Source organism: Crinia signifera, chromosome 12 (genome assembly GCF_055691185.1).
Source record: "Crinia signifera chromosome 12, ASM5569118v1, whole genome shotgun sequence".
Lineage (NCBI taxonomy): Eukaryota > Metazoa > Chordata > Amphibia > Anura > Myobatrachidae > Crinia > Crinia signifera.
Genome location: NC_139228.1, coordinates 25,563,896 through 25,578,699, shown reverse-complemented (window position 1 = coordinate 25,578,699; position 14,804 = coordinate 25,563,896). Strand labels below are relative to the sequence as shown.

Sequence of the window (14,804 nt, the reverse complement as noted above, 5' to 3'; positions counted from 1 at the left end):
CAGAAATTTTGGGGCCCCATACATTGATATCTCCGAGGGCCCCCTCAAACACTATCAAACCCCCCCCCCCTCCCTTTGCTGGGACATAAATTGTTAGCGCATGCCCATTACTGGAGTGGTGCGCTCTATCACATTGATGTACTCCCTCACCCAGTGTTGCAAGTAAGGGGGTACGGCGTGGTACGGAGTACCTGTAAGAAATATGTTGCAGGTACGCAGTACCACTTACCCCCTGACCCACTGTCAATTCTATTTTTATTTTAAGTCTAAATATAATGCATCCACAGCCCACCCACCCAGCGTTATGATTGGTGCTGTATGCAGCTACTGCTGATTTAGCCTGTCACACTGACAGGCATCAGCGGCGCTGACAGCATGAAGAGCAGGCTCCACAATTGTAAGCATAAGCTGCCCGGCTCTCCCCCAAGCAAGAACCAACCCACCCCCAGTCATTCCCTGTTTCTTATTCCCTGTCTCCTGATGCCACACCACTATTGTCATTTAGTCACTCCTCTAGGTTTGTGTGACCACGCCCCCTCATGACACATTGCCACGCCCATTTTTGGTGGAGGCCATCAGTACCACCAAGAAAAAAATTCTACTTGCACCACTGCCCTCACCCCACGGTCTGTGCTTTTACACACTGACGCACAGTGTTGCAAGTAAGGGGGTACGGCATGGTACGGAGTACCTGTAAGAAATATGTTGCAGGTACGCAGTACCACTTACCCCCTGACCCACTGTCAATTCTATTTTTATTTTAAGTCTAAATATAATGCATCCACAGCCCGCCCACCCAGCGTTATGATTGGTGCTGTATGCAGCTACTGCTGATTTAGCCTGTCACACTGACAGGCATCAGCGGCGCCGACAGCATGAAGAGCAGGCTCCACAATTGTAAGCACAAGCCAACCCACCCCCAGTCATTCCCTGTTTCTCATTCCCTGTCTCCTGATGCCACGCCACTATTGTCATTTAGTCACTCCTCTAGCTTTGTGTGACCACGCCCCCTCACGACACATTGCCACGCCCATTTTTGGTGGAGGCCATCAGTACCACCAAGAAAAAAATTCTACTTGCACCACTGCTGACGCACTCCCTCACCCTGCGCTTTATCAATTGAAATGCTCCCTCACAACACGGTCTGCGCTTTAGCATACTGATGCACTCCCTCGCCCATGGCCTGTGTTCTATCACACTGATGCACTCTCTCACCCCGCACTCTGTGCTTTAGCAAACTGGCGCACTCCCTCACCCTGCCTCCTGCGTTCTATCACTCTGGCACGCTCCCTTACCGTGCAGCTTGCGCTCTATCAATTGATGTGCTCCCTCACCCCCCGGCCTGTGCTCTATCACACTGACGCACTCCCTCACCCCATGGCCTGCACTCTATCACACTGATGTGCTCCCTCACCACACGGCTCTTGCTCTCATACTTATGCTGTCCCTCATGCCCCGACCTGTGCTCTATTACACAACATGCCCCCCCCCCCCCCGCAGCCTAGTCCTGACTCTCCTCACTAGTTCCAACCCTGGTATGCTGTTACCTAGCCCTTTCTTCCCCCCACCCCCTAACCCACCCCACATATATGCAAACACACCCCTTACTCTTACCTCAGAAACACCAGCAGGGTGCAGTCTTACTGGCTGGGCATCCCTGCTTGGAAGTTCCTGGAAGTGGAGCTGCCTCTCTTCCTGTTCAGGTAGCAGCACCAGCATCTGTGTGGGTGACCTGTAGCCCCGCCCCCATTGCGCCCCATGTAGCCCCGCCCCATTTAGTTCAGTGTAGCCCCGCCCCCATTGAGCTCCATGTAGCTCCGCCCACATTCCTCCGTGGGGGGAGCCTGAGCCACACACTGTAGTGTGGCTATCTGAGCAGCTGATTGAGCTGCTGCCAGATGGCAGCAGAGCAGGCTGCACATCTGAGACGCTGCAGGGATCTAAGCTGCCTGTTGGACGGCTGAGCAGGGGGGAAGCGGATGGCTCTGGGGCCCCTCAAATCGTCGGGCCTGGGTCAGCTGTCCCCTTTGACCCCCCCCTGTCGCCAGGCTTGACTGTTGCCAGATTCACAATGTCCCACCAGGGATAAGTTGTTGACAGTTAGTCATGTTGACATATCAACCTCGTATACATGATAACTGTCAACAAGGTAGCCCACCCAACCAACTGCCTTTTAAACCTTTTGAGAGCCAACATTGCTGTGAGAGATCCTCAAAATATCCCTTAAAAATGGCAGCGCCGCTCACAGCGACTGTGAACTTCAGTTAACTGACTTGGCCGTATATGTATTTATTTACACAAAAAAAAAAACGGTCAGCTGTGAGCGACACTGGCGTTTTTAGCGCATCGCTCACAACAATGTTGGCAATCAAAGGGTTAATAACCGGAAGTCACTGTCATTTATTTATTTATTTACAGTTCCTTATATAGTGCAGCAGATTCCGCTGCACTTTACAATTGTAATGCAGCTTTTCCAATCACTGCACCTGGATGAGAAGCGGAATAAAATCAGAACTGTCACACTCCAAGACTTTATATCAGAGGCAGAACAGGGGTTATCGGTGCCCAGGTTACTATAGGAACCGGGACCCTGCCCCCCATTGTGGTGGAAAAAGTATGTCCTGAAAGCAGTGGCGTAACAATAGCCCCGCAGACCCCATGGTAGCGGGAAGGTGCTGAGTAAGTGTGGGCGCTAGGGGACTGCGGCGCTATCGATGCATTGCACTGCTGCCGGGACAAGCCTGCCTTACCCCTCTGCTTGCCACCGCCGGGACCCACAGCTCTACTTGTCTGCGGTACCGGTGCTCCTCCTGTCTCCTGCTAATGAAAAAAGCCCACACAAAATGTCCGCCCATTACAGCAGACACTTTTTGAGGATGCTAGCGGAGTCGGCGGCCTCCTCTAGCATCCCCAAAAATAGTCTGCTGTTAGGGGCAGCCATTTTGTGATGGTCATTTTTCGTTAGCAGGAGCCAGCCAGAAGGAGCGCCGGGACCGCAGACAAGTAGATCTACGGGTCCCAGCCACAGACCCGGCAGATTTATTTTATTTATAGTTAGGCCACTGCCTGAAAGTGACCACTCTAGAAAGAGGTGGCGTGGCTGACATGGAGGGGGTGTGGTTTAATGTCAAATGTCAGTTTAGATTTAGGGGGAAATTTAAAGCTTCTAAAAATGAAGAGTTGATGTTGCCCAAAGCAACCAATCAGATTTTGCCATCATTTTCTAGGATGCAATAGAGAAATACAAGACAGAATCTGATTGGCTCCCATGTGCAACACCTTGGTGCCTATAGATCTGTTCCTCCATAATCTGATTTACCCCTGCTCCAAGTTACATGGTTATTCATGTCTGTTTCGTATTTCAATATAGACAGATTTTTTTCTCTGTAAGTCATAACCCTGTTCTGCGTTATATTTCTATTTCATTGGATGATCAATATGTCAATAAGGAACAATTATGGAAGGCAGTGATCTAATCAGAGGCAAAATCATGGTCTAGATCTGCTGAATATTGATTATACTGTTTCCACCATATATATAGAGAGAGATTTATTAACCCTTTGAATTTGAGGAGATAGGTGTGAAAATTGGCAAGCAAACCTTTTTATTCATCATAATGACCTGTAACGTTATATAGGGAATTGAATCTTTTTTTTTTTAACACAAATTATTTATTTGAATCTATATAACAAATGTCAGTGACGCTTATTTAGTAACCATCTTATTTTTATATATATTTTTTTATATTTTCAGTTTGGTGTCAAAAATATTTGTTACTTTATTGTATGAATAAAATTATATATATTTATATATATATTTATATAATAACACTCATACATATTCTAATACTCAATACTTGTGAGGTGAATTGTGACCTGTTTTTTTTCTATTAAAGGTCTATTAAAGGTCACATACGGCTGCGCTTATACGATTGAAGGGGGAGGAGCTAAAAAACAAGCGCACTATAGAAGAAGCAAGAAGAAATCCAGTGAGTACCTAAAGTGCCATGAAATATTAGTTGTCTCATGAAATGGGTTTTCCCGAAAGACAGTTAGGGGTAAATTTACTAATGTGAGAGTTTTTGCAAGTGAGAGATGTTGCCCCTAGTAACCAAGCAGATTCTATCTATTTATCTAGCTCCTAATAGAAGATAGAATCTTATTGGTTGCTATAGGCAACCTATTTCACTTCTACAAATCTCTTTCTAGTATATTTACCCCTAAGTATTGATTTTGTACTGGTGTTACACAAAGTAAGAATTATTTCATATATAAAGGTGAATATCATTAGACCTACAGTCAGATGTTAATAAGATATTATGGGGCTCATTTATCAACAATCAGCTCCTGTCATGTGGTAAAAAAGTGACAGTTGGGAGCTGAAGCAAAAAAGTTTTATGGACCCAAATAAGTCTCCTATGACATTATCATACAGTATGTATATCACTACTAGATTTTAATGTATAACCCAAGTTATCCCTATTTTCCCTGCATGCAATCTGTGTTTTCATTAATGAGACAGACCCGTGTTTCCCTAGTATGACTCCAAATTAGAGATTTATGGTATGGTTCTCCTGAATTAAGTATACACCAGAATTTAGGGGTTCCCAGCTGAAGTCCCAGATCAATATCACTTTGGGGTTTCCGATTGGAGTCCTGGCTTGGGTATGTTGTCAGTTCAGAAATCAGATTTAAAAATCAAACTTTTTTTAAATCAATATTTATTTGGCTTTTAATGGATTTTAAACCAAATCTGACCCGAAACACTTATGGGCGGTTTTCCCAAAACTGAAACACGATGATGAATTGGAACCAAAATACAGCGGTCTGTGTAGGATGCAGTCAGCATCATGGCGGTCAGGATGCCAGCATTTAGTATACCAATGCCGGCATCATGGCTGCCTTCAGAAGACCGGCGCCAGATCACAAAAGGGTCAGGATGTCACCGGAATCCCAACAGCCTGCATACCGATCGGTGAGTATGGTGGGGATGTTAGGGTCAGGCCGGGGAAGGAATGGGGGTTAGATTTAGGCACTAGTGGGGAGACTTAGGGTTAGAATGCAAGTGGGGGGATAAGGCTTAGTCTGCGAGGCGGTAAGGTGGGGGTTTGGGTAAGGCACTAGAGGAGAGGGTTAGGTTTAGGCTTCTGGAAGGCAGGTTTGAGTGGAGGGGGAGGGGACAGGGGGAAGGTAACTATATACTTGGGATTCCTCGGGGTGCTGGCATCTGTATTTTGACCGCCGGTATCGTGACCGCCAGTCATCCGTATATATCCCATTCATGCACAGTTGAATAGGCAGTCTGCATCATGGGGATGGAAGATCAGAAGACATAGGCACGGAAGATGTTAATTGTAAGTGAATTCACCTTCACCATATTGCACCCCTGGGGTGGCAGACACCCGGGGCCTAGACTAATTATAGCGAGATCACAGTAAGGATCCATCAGGAATATTGTAGTATAAAATATACGCCTCAGCAGAAATTGCTTTTGGAGTCTCCTCTCCATTCATGCCTACTGTACGTACAGGAAGAACATTTTGCAATGACACAAATATTTTCAGTTATTGTCCGCACAAAAATATGTAGGAGATGTCAAGGTCGGTGTCCAACATTAAGAAGAAAAATGACATTGACAAGCCCTCCGAGAGCTTTGTGGAAATGATTATCCAATTATCTGCGGTGGCCAAATTGAACGGCTCTCCGAGCGATGGGTCCGGCCCTCTGTTCATTTCCAGTAGTTCACTATGAACTTGTGCAAGGTAATTCAGCTCCAAACAGCCTTCTCATCAATGCTAATTACAGCAATTCATCTAAATGCCTCTTACAAAATGCATGAACCCTTTAAGCCGCCTCGTTATAATGGGATATAATCTTTGCCTGAATATTTATCAACCCAGTTATCACCGAATACCTCCAGTTAGCACATTGAAAAAAACAAACAGACTTGTTAATAAACTGAGAAACGTGTTCTTCTTTATATAAGATTACAGAAGTTAGCAGGTGGGAGACTGGGGGTACAGAGGTGGCTGGTTTGAAGTCAAAAAGCTCTAGATGAATAGGGAACAAAGGCAACTCTGACGGAAGGAATGACTGAAGGGTAGACAGATGGATAGGTTGTGAGAACTGTACATACGTACAAATCCGATGGCGATTGGCACGTGTGCCGTAGGACACTTGTGATATCGTTCTCAGCCCCGGAGTCAACCACAACATGATGGACACGCTGCACGGTTTGGGGGGTGACACTTTGCACCGTTCTGCAAAATTGATGTGTTTCACCCCTTTTTTGAAGGCATGACGGGTCCAGGGTTTGCCTTGTCGGATGCCAATTTACTAGACCCGAGGGTCCATATCATACGGCCATCCGGAGTAAACTACGGCATACCTAGGCTGATTGGTGCCTAAAAACATTGAGTTTTGCCACCTTTTGATTGTCTAGCTTCCCACTGTCGACCTAATGCTTGTATCGACCTGTCGATCCTAGTCATGTTTACCTATTTCAGGTGTCGACCTAAGATATGTCCTTCAGTGGTCGACCCAATGTATGTCAACCTTCCTTGAGTCTCATTCCCATTTATACGTGGAGTCCTAGACTAAAAAAACATGAGTGGATTAAATGTATACATGGAAATAGCATTGTGGGCAGAGGGAGAGGCCCTCGGCCTTCTGTATGTATGTCAATATCAAATGCAGAGCATTCTAGTCATTTTCGAAGTGCAAGATACCATGATAAAAGTGAGCTGGCCTATTCACCTGTAACTCACTACTCTTCTATATACCTTCCGCCACCTACATTACAAAAGTAATGGGACTTCCTCATCTTTGCGGCCACCGCTTACGCTGCAGAACTTACGTACTCAGGCCACCAACGGGGGCCCACTCCACCACCCTGGGTCCACGCCACCCTCCTGTGTCCCCGTCACCATGTATTACCTTAAGTAAAATTGTGGCGAGCGAGCCAACGAGCCCGAAGCGCGGCGAGTGAAGCGAGGCCACGAGCGGACAAATGCTTACGTAGCGGCTGACGTGACTGGCGTAGTGGTGGCCGCAAAGATGAGGAAGTACCAAAGTAATATTCATAATGCGCAATTCTGTGTCAATATTCTGATCTCCTTTTTAAAAATTTGCCCCCCAAGCAACAGATTAAAAGTACATTACACGTCTCCTTGTGTGCACATTTTTCAGACCTTTTTTTTTTTTTAACAGTGGAAATTCTTTAACGACCAAATGGTCCATGCAATAATGTGCGAAAATGACTTATACAAACTGAAAGCCGGGGTGTAAGGAGAAGCATCGTCTGAGACTAGAATAAAGACAGATTTAATGGTATTTATGTCAGTTAATTTAACTGCTGGTAGGGGCTTCAGTGGTAACACGAGTTAGTTCCACTGTTTAACCTTGCAGGAATAATTCATGCTTTATGACATCAGTGCTTCATCATACGCTCCTTGGGAAGACAGTTATCTCATTAGCTGGAATTTAATGAAATGCAAGGATACACTTCTTAATTTCAAAGATTACTATAACACAAATCGATTGTAAATCTTTGCCCGAGGGACCCTTAACGCAGTCACCTGTTTAACACCCCTTACAAAAGTGGCCGATTTGCAGAGCAGAACTGGTCTACAGAAGCCAGAACCACAGAGCAGAGCGGTTTGGTAGCTTTAGGCTATGTATACTATACACTGGCATTTGTGATGTATTTATGGCGCATTAAAACTCCCATGAACGACATTGCATTTGTGTAGTGTTTAGAATGCATTTTTATGCTTTTATAAATTTTGTTCTTGTTACAACAGCAAAAAAAAAAGGAAAAAACAGGGAATAGTTGGTAACACATATATCAACTCATGCCACCAGTTTCTGGTTTGTGGTTATACAGCGTTCCTACACGGGTAATAGCAATTCCAATGTTGTAACACTCGTCAAATGTGCTGTAATGGAACAGTAGAACAATAAACACGGCAAGGCCATCTAGAACACAGGTAAACACTCCTCATCTGAAACCAGGATTTCTGCTTACTTATTTATTTGCATGTGTTTAGCGTGTACTACAAATGCAAAGTGTTAACTCCAGTTTGCAGGAAAAATTAAGACTCATAGGGTGGGATTTAATAGAATGAGAAAGTCAGAAAGTGAGAGATTTGGTAAGAAATCTCCAGTTTTTTTAAAGCGGCAATCATTTACACGGCAAAACCAGTTTGATTTTGAAGTGTAAATGATTGCCGCTTTAAAAAAACTGGAGATTACTTACCAGATCTCTCACTTTCTGAATCTCTCATCCTATTAAATCTCACCCATACACTCTAAGCCAGAGGTCCTTAACTGCGGTCCTCAATGCCCACCAACAGTCTAGGTTTTCTGGCTATCCAGGTTTACAGGGCTGGCCTTAGGCATAGGCAAACTAGGCAATTGCCTAGGGCATTTAGAATGCCTAAGGCCATCAGCAGCTTCTGCTGATTAAAATGATATGCAGCATGCCTATATTCGGTGTGTGAGTGAGGCTGTATCTGCATATGAAATAGTGTATTCATGGAAATCACTGTAACATAGCATTCCTTATGCAGGTACAGCCACAGTCGCACACAGAATATAGGCATGCTGCATATCATTTTAATAATTGGAAGCTCCTTGTGTGTGCTGGTCATAACAATGCAAATAAGACGAATTTTCAGCAAAAAAGGCACCCAATGTTAGCAGAACTGGCCAGGAGCTGCATGGCCTATTGAGACAAGATGTATGAGGAAACATCTGTATCCAAGCAGAGGTCACAGTGTTAGCTGCTGTCTGCGGGTGGATTGGTTGTGCAATAGTGTTCGGCATATGTGTAAGGGGCATTATGTGTGTCATGTATAAATGCATTAATAATGTGCAACATATGTGTAACAGGCATTATGTGTGTCATGTGTATAAGGCCATTAATAATGTGCAACATATGTGTAATGGGCATTATGTGTCATTATGTGTATGAAGGGCATTAATAATGTTGGCTTAATGTGTAAGGGGCATTATGGTTATAAGGACATTAACCCCTTCCCGACATATGACGTACATTTACGTCATATGTCGGTTGAGGGGGAATCAAGCCAGCTCACGAAGTGAGCTGGCTTGAAAGAGAGCAGGTAATGGCTGTATATTACAGCCAGGTCCCTGCTCTCACGGCCACGAGCGGCGAGTTCACCGATCGTGGCCGTTTAACCCTTTAAGCACCGCGGGCAAAGCGACCGCAGTGCTTAAATAGCTGATCGGAGGGGGGGGCGCCCCCCTCCGGCGCCGATCGGGGCCCCCCGCGGCGAGATCAGAGGGTGCCGATCGGTTGCCATGGTAGCCAGGGGTCTAATGTAGACCCCTGTGCTGGCCGTGTCAGTATTCCTATTACATCCTGCCTGAGGCAGGATGTAATAGAAAGTGCTGAAAATCACTACGTTCAGCCATAGAGCTCTATGGCTGAACCTAGTACAGGCGATCGCGCCCCCTAGTGGTCAAGTACACTAGGGGGCCTTGTAGTAAAAGTAAAAAAAAAAAAAAAAATAAGTTTAAAAAAAAAAAAAAATATTAAAAGTTCAAATCACCCCCCTTTCCCCATTTCACAAATAAAAATAAATAAAAAATAAAAAAATAAACATATTTGGTATCGCCGCGTTCCTAAAAGTCCGATCTATTAAAATATAACATTAGTTATCCCGCACGGTTAAAGGCGTAAACGGAAAATAATTCCAAACGCCAAAACTACGTTTTTTGGTCGCATCGCGTACCCAAAAAAAAATAACTAAAAGAGATCAGAAAGTCGCCCATATCCCATAATTAAATTAATTAAAAAGTACACTTCAGCCCGCAAAAAATGAGCCCTCACCCAGGTCCGTAGGTGGAAAAATAAAAAAGTTATAAGCCGCAGAACATGGCGACGCGACGCAAATTAGAAAAACCGTAAAAGTTGCGATTTTTTTTTTTAGTGGTAAAACATAACGAAAACTATATAAGTTTGGTATCACCAGAATCGTAACGACCCATAGAATAAAGATAACCCATCATTTTAAACGAACTATGAACTCCAAAAAAACCATAACCAGCGCAAAATTGTGGAATGGCGTTTTTTTTTTTTTTACCCCACATTGAATTATTTCCTGATTCCCCAGAATATTATACGGTATAGTAAATGGTACCATTACAAAGTACAACTTGTCCCGCAAAAAAAAAGCCCTCATGTGTCTATATAGCCGGAAAATTAAAAAAGTTACGCTTATTTGAACGCAAGGAGGAAAAAAAAAATAATTAACATAAAAGGCAATGTCGGGAAGGGGTTAATAATGTGTGTCATGTGTAAGGGGCATTACTGTGTGGTATTATCAGGGGTGCCGAGAGAAAGGGGTAGGGGGTACAAATTACCCAGGCCAAAGTCTGATGGGAGGGCCCAGTGTGGGCCCCGGGCCCCCTCCCCTTAAGTGACAGCAGCAGCTGCAGCTCTTCTCCTCTGCCCAGCACACACTGCTTTGTGCTGGGTTGCAGTGTGGCCATGGAGGTAGTTAAAATACAATATTTTCTCAGGATTTTTTTCTAAGGGTATAATGTGAATAATGTGAGGAGTAATGTATATAAGGTAAAGTGGTACTACAGTGTGATGTAACGTGAATAAGGGACACCATCGCATGATATAATGTGAAAAAGTTGCACTACTGTGTGGCATAATTTGAATTGGGGGTAAAATTGTGTGGCCATGCCCCTTCCCAGCAAGAACACACCCCTGTTTGGGCTGCGCACCAAATGTGTGCACTGTTTCTATTTAAAATATTGCGGGTAGGAGCACCAAAATGATGACTGCTATGATGAGGGTTGATGGTGCTGGGAAAGGGGAGCAGGGTCAGAGGCGGAACTAGTGGCGGTGCTAGGGGGCACCAGCCAAAATCTTGCAGGAGGGCATCATTTAGGCTAGGGCCGGCTCTGCAGGTTTAGGCACGGGTTACTTCATTTATACATTAGTCAGCTTGATTATACTATTTGTGAATAAGCAGGGATAGCCATAAATCCTGGGCTTTTGGTGTGCCTTGAAGACCGCAGTTGAGGACCACTGCTCTAAGTGATATTACAATTGATCTCACTCATTTTGGGCCTTCTGTTCAATATTGTTTGTAATATTGTCTAGTGTGTATGCTCAATATTGTTAATGATGCGCGCTCCCGCAGGTCGCTAATGAAATCCTCCATTGTCTATACATGCAGCTCAATTTGACTATATCATTAAAGACTGCATGTATGGAGGGAGTTCAGCCGGAATTGTTAATGATATTGCTCATGAAGCCAATCGGTTATTTTACATCTGCCCCCCTGCAGTGCACATGGCACATGGTTTTGTCCATCTAAGAAGGATTTTGTCAGAAAGAGTGAACTAGAATAAGGCCCATTGGCACAGACAGCAAAAACTGTTCGATGGTTATCAGTGGCGTAACTCCAAAATCAGCACCCCCCCCCCCCCGGAATTTCAGTCGGCGGCCCACCACCGGGAAATTCAGCCTGCAGCCCCCCCACCCCCACCCAGCCCTGCCTTGCACATCTGTGGCTACATGTCTGCGGTCCCAGTGATTCTCCCAATGAAGAATGACCTTCATAAAAATGTCTGCCCCTAACAGCAGACCATAAGGTGTCTGCTGTATGGGGGCGGACATTTTGTGAAGGTCATTTTTCATTAGGCAGATCAGAAGACACTAGCAGCGCCGTGACCGGCTCAGAAAAGTAGGTCTCCGGGTCCCAGCGAGGGGGGGAGGTAAGTAGGTCCCAATGGCAGTGCTGCACAGCAATAGCCCCGCAGACCCCCAGTGCCCTCACCTACTCAGCGTCTCCCCCCCCGCCACGGGTTCTGCGGGCCCACAGTTACGCCACTGATGGTTCGGGAATCGAGTATGAATTTGCCGTACATCCTTCCTTCGATCTGCAACACGACTCCCATCATGTATACAAGGGAGAGGAAAGACAAAGAGGCGCAATGGTAAAACATTTATTTTCCTTGTTATTTTACTAATTTGTTGACACTTTTCTGTTTGCGGTAAGTGGCTTGTTTGTGAGATATACAATTGCACCTAAAGTACATTCAAAGGCAATAAAAGGTGGCTATCGGGTCACATATAATATTGATTAAAGTGGCTAAGTGCAGGAACGCTATATTTTTCTTTAAATTGGTAGGTATGTGTTAACAATGCAACTCTGCTGGATGTCAATGGGACCGAGGCATTACAGCTAGTGAAGAAAACGCAGCATTTGGAGGCTATGGACACAGATCATTAAGAATGTAATTTACATGGAATTACTACCATACTGCTGCTGTCATTTCAGGAGTCTTGTTACTACCAAAGAACCATAAATGCATGGTTTCCAAATCACTGACAAGAGTTCTCACCCTGTACTTAACGCTTTCAGTGACAGAAAAGCCAATAGCGCATTAATATTGCAATACGTCTTCTTCAATTGTGCCCATTAATTACAGGAATCAAGGTCATAAAACAGAATAGAAAATGGATCAACTGATTGGACCTTCAGCTTCTGTGTAGCGAAAGTGATGCTTGTATCCAAAAGAAAAAGAACATCCAACCTGATATCAATTCTCCAAAAATATATTAATCATTAACAACAATGTTTCTTAGCTGGATATGCAATTAGAAAAACTCTGTCTACAACAGTACAGATTAACATATGGAACTCCATAATTTAGGGTGAGGATGAATACTGTATTCTTCTGCCACATCCTCCACCAAATACAGTTTTATTTATCTCCAGAATGCAATAATGATGATATGAATGAGAAATATGGATGAGGAATACAAATAATTATATATATATATATATCTAGGGGGATACCCATAAAATGCTGTGCCGATGGTCCAGCGACTTCACCTCCCCCGGCCCTCCCTCCCTACAATGAACTGCCCGGCTGGTGTGTATCTCCCCGAAGCCTTCTGTTGACCGCCAAACATTGGAACGAGGCTAAATTAGCCCCATTCCGAATGAACAAGAATCAGGCCAAGAATGTGCATATAAAACCAACATCCTCTTGGTTGGAGTTGCAGCGACCGGAATGCATGACCTAGGACGTAGCATGGATCAACAATGCATGCAGGAGACGTCTACTGTCATCAGACACCTCCAGTGCCGGTTCCAGGGGTGGAGCTACAGCACAGTTCAAAATTCAAATAGGGGAGCCACACCAACTGCCCGTGATTCAGTTTGGAATGGCAGTTGGTGGCAGTTTGTACGGTTCCTCTATTTAATTTCTAAAATGTGAAGCAGCCGTGACCCCTGGAGCCCTCACTGGATGCTTCCTGCTGCATTACCATAGGCAGCAGCAGCCAGCACAACAGTCACCCGTTCCCATCACTGGAAATGTGGGTGGGGGGGTTAATAGGTCGCCTACTCTTGAAGAGATATGGGGGACTACTCGAAGAATTGGGAGTCTCTCGCGTTCTTTGGTTGAATAGGCAAGTATGAAGTATGCCCCTAAATTTCTCCTATATGGAATATGAGTAATCCGTTGTCCTGTATCCTTTTACATTCCATAATACCTTATGGCTATCCTAAAGCCAGGCCTTTCTAACTGGCAAAGCATAATCTGTGGAGCACTGTGACAATGACTTCACATTAGCCGCACATAATATGCACTGATCGAACATTTGTCAGACTTGACAGATACACTCAACAAACCAGTTCCTAAAAAACAGAGATCAATGGAACTCTATTGTCATAAATCACTTCATGTACATCCAATGGAAACTTAGTGAAACAATAATTTCCTTCCTGCAAAGGCCATTACTTTGTGGAACATAGATACCTTTCTTTATTTCTAAGACCCAACAGAAGTCCAGGAGAAAATAATTCCTTGTAGAAAGGGTTCCTGAGAAAGGTAAAAGGAAAACAAAGTCTTATTGTACATGGAATTAATGTAAATATTGGGATTTACTAATTGGTATTTTAGAATTGATTAATTTAAAACAGCATTAATATTACTCTAATTGAAAAGCAAGCCGGGCTTTGCACTCAATATTGGTGCCGCTGTGGTGATGGACTGGGGTGTGAAGGACCTACAGGGGGAATGCAGGGGTAGGGGCCTGTGCTTAAGGGGTGTGGCCAATTACGATAGGATAAGACCAGGAGGGTCCCGGGTCCCGCTTCCCCGTTGCAGAGAGCTGGGCAGTGGGGAAAGAGGGGACAGGCTGCCGCTGTAGCACAGCCTCTCTCCCCAGCTCAGCACACGCTTCTCAGTGGGAGCTGATCTCTCCCTCTTGTTTATATTTTTCATGGGGATATAGCCATGCCCCTCCTGGAGGCCACAGACCCTCCATTTTACCATGGCATGGACGACCTGTCAATGACCCTGCCCATGGCATCTGCCACTGGGAGCAGGAGGTGGCATGTATCGCCTTCACACTAATGCCTGTGGGTTTTGCAGAGAGAAGAGGATGAGGAACTCATTCCAGAATCTGAAAGCCAGGAGTACATGGATCCTCTTGTATTGTGCACTGTTGGTGGGAATAAAGACAAGTTAGTATAACAGCATTATATACAGAAATGAGCCACAGCTATGTTATTATATGGGAGGGGGGTATCTGCATCCTGATGACCGAACCCTATAATGTTTGTGAGCACCCACATGCAGAGTCATCAATAGCCGTCATATAGGGGTATTCAATCCTGGATGATATTTCCAACAGGTGGTAATGTCATGTGTTTCTGACAAGATTAGGTCAAATTTACATTCTACTTATTCAACGTCAGGTCCGTTTTTCCAACTGTTGGAATAGATTCCAAAAGTCGACAATGT

At 44.7% G+C, this 14,804-nt stretch overlaps 1 long non-coding RNA gene across 1 annotated transcript in view; it reads left to right on the top strand.

Moving 5' to 3' along the window:
- The window catches only part of LOC146050242 (uncharacterized), a 317,857-nt gene that overhangs the window by 32,979 nt on the left and 270,074 nt on the right, over positions 1 to 14,804 (top strand). The window contains exon 2 of the long non-coding RNA XR_014466285.1: positions 3,907 to 3,988. This is a non-coding gene — a long non-coding RNA (uncharacterized LOC146050242). The remainder of the gene's footprint in view (positions 1 to 3,906; positions 3,989 to 14,804) is intronic.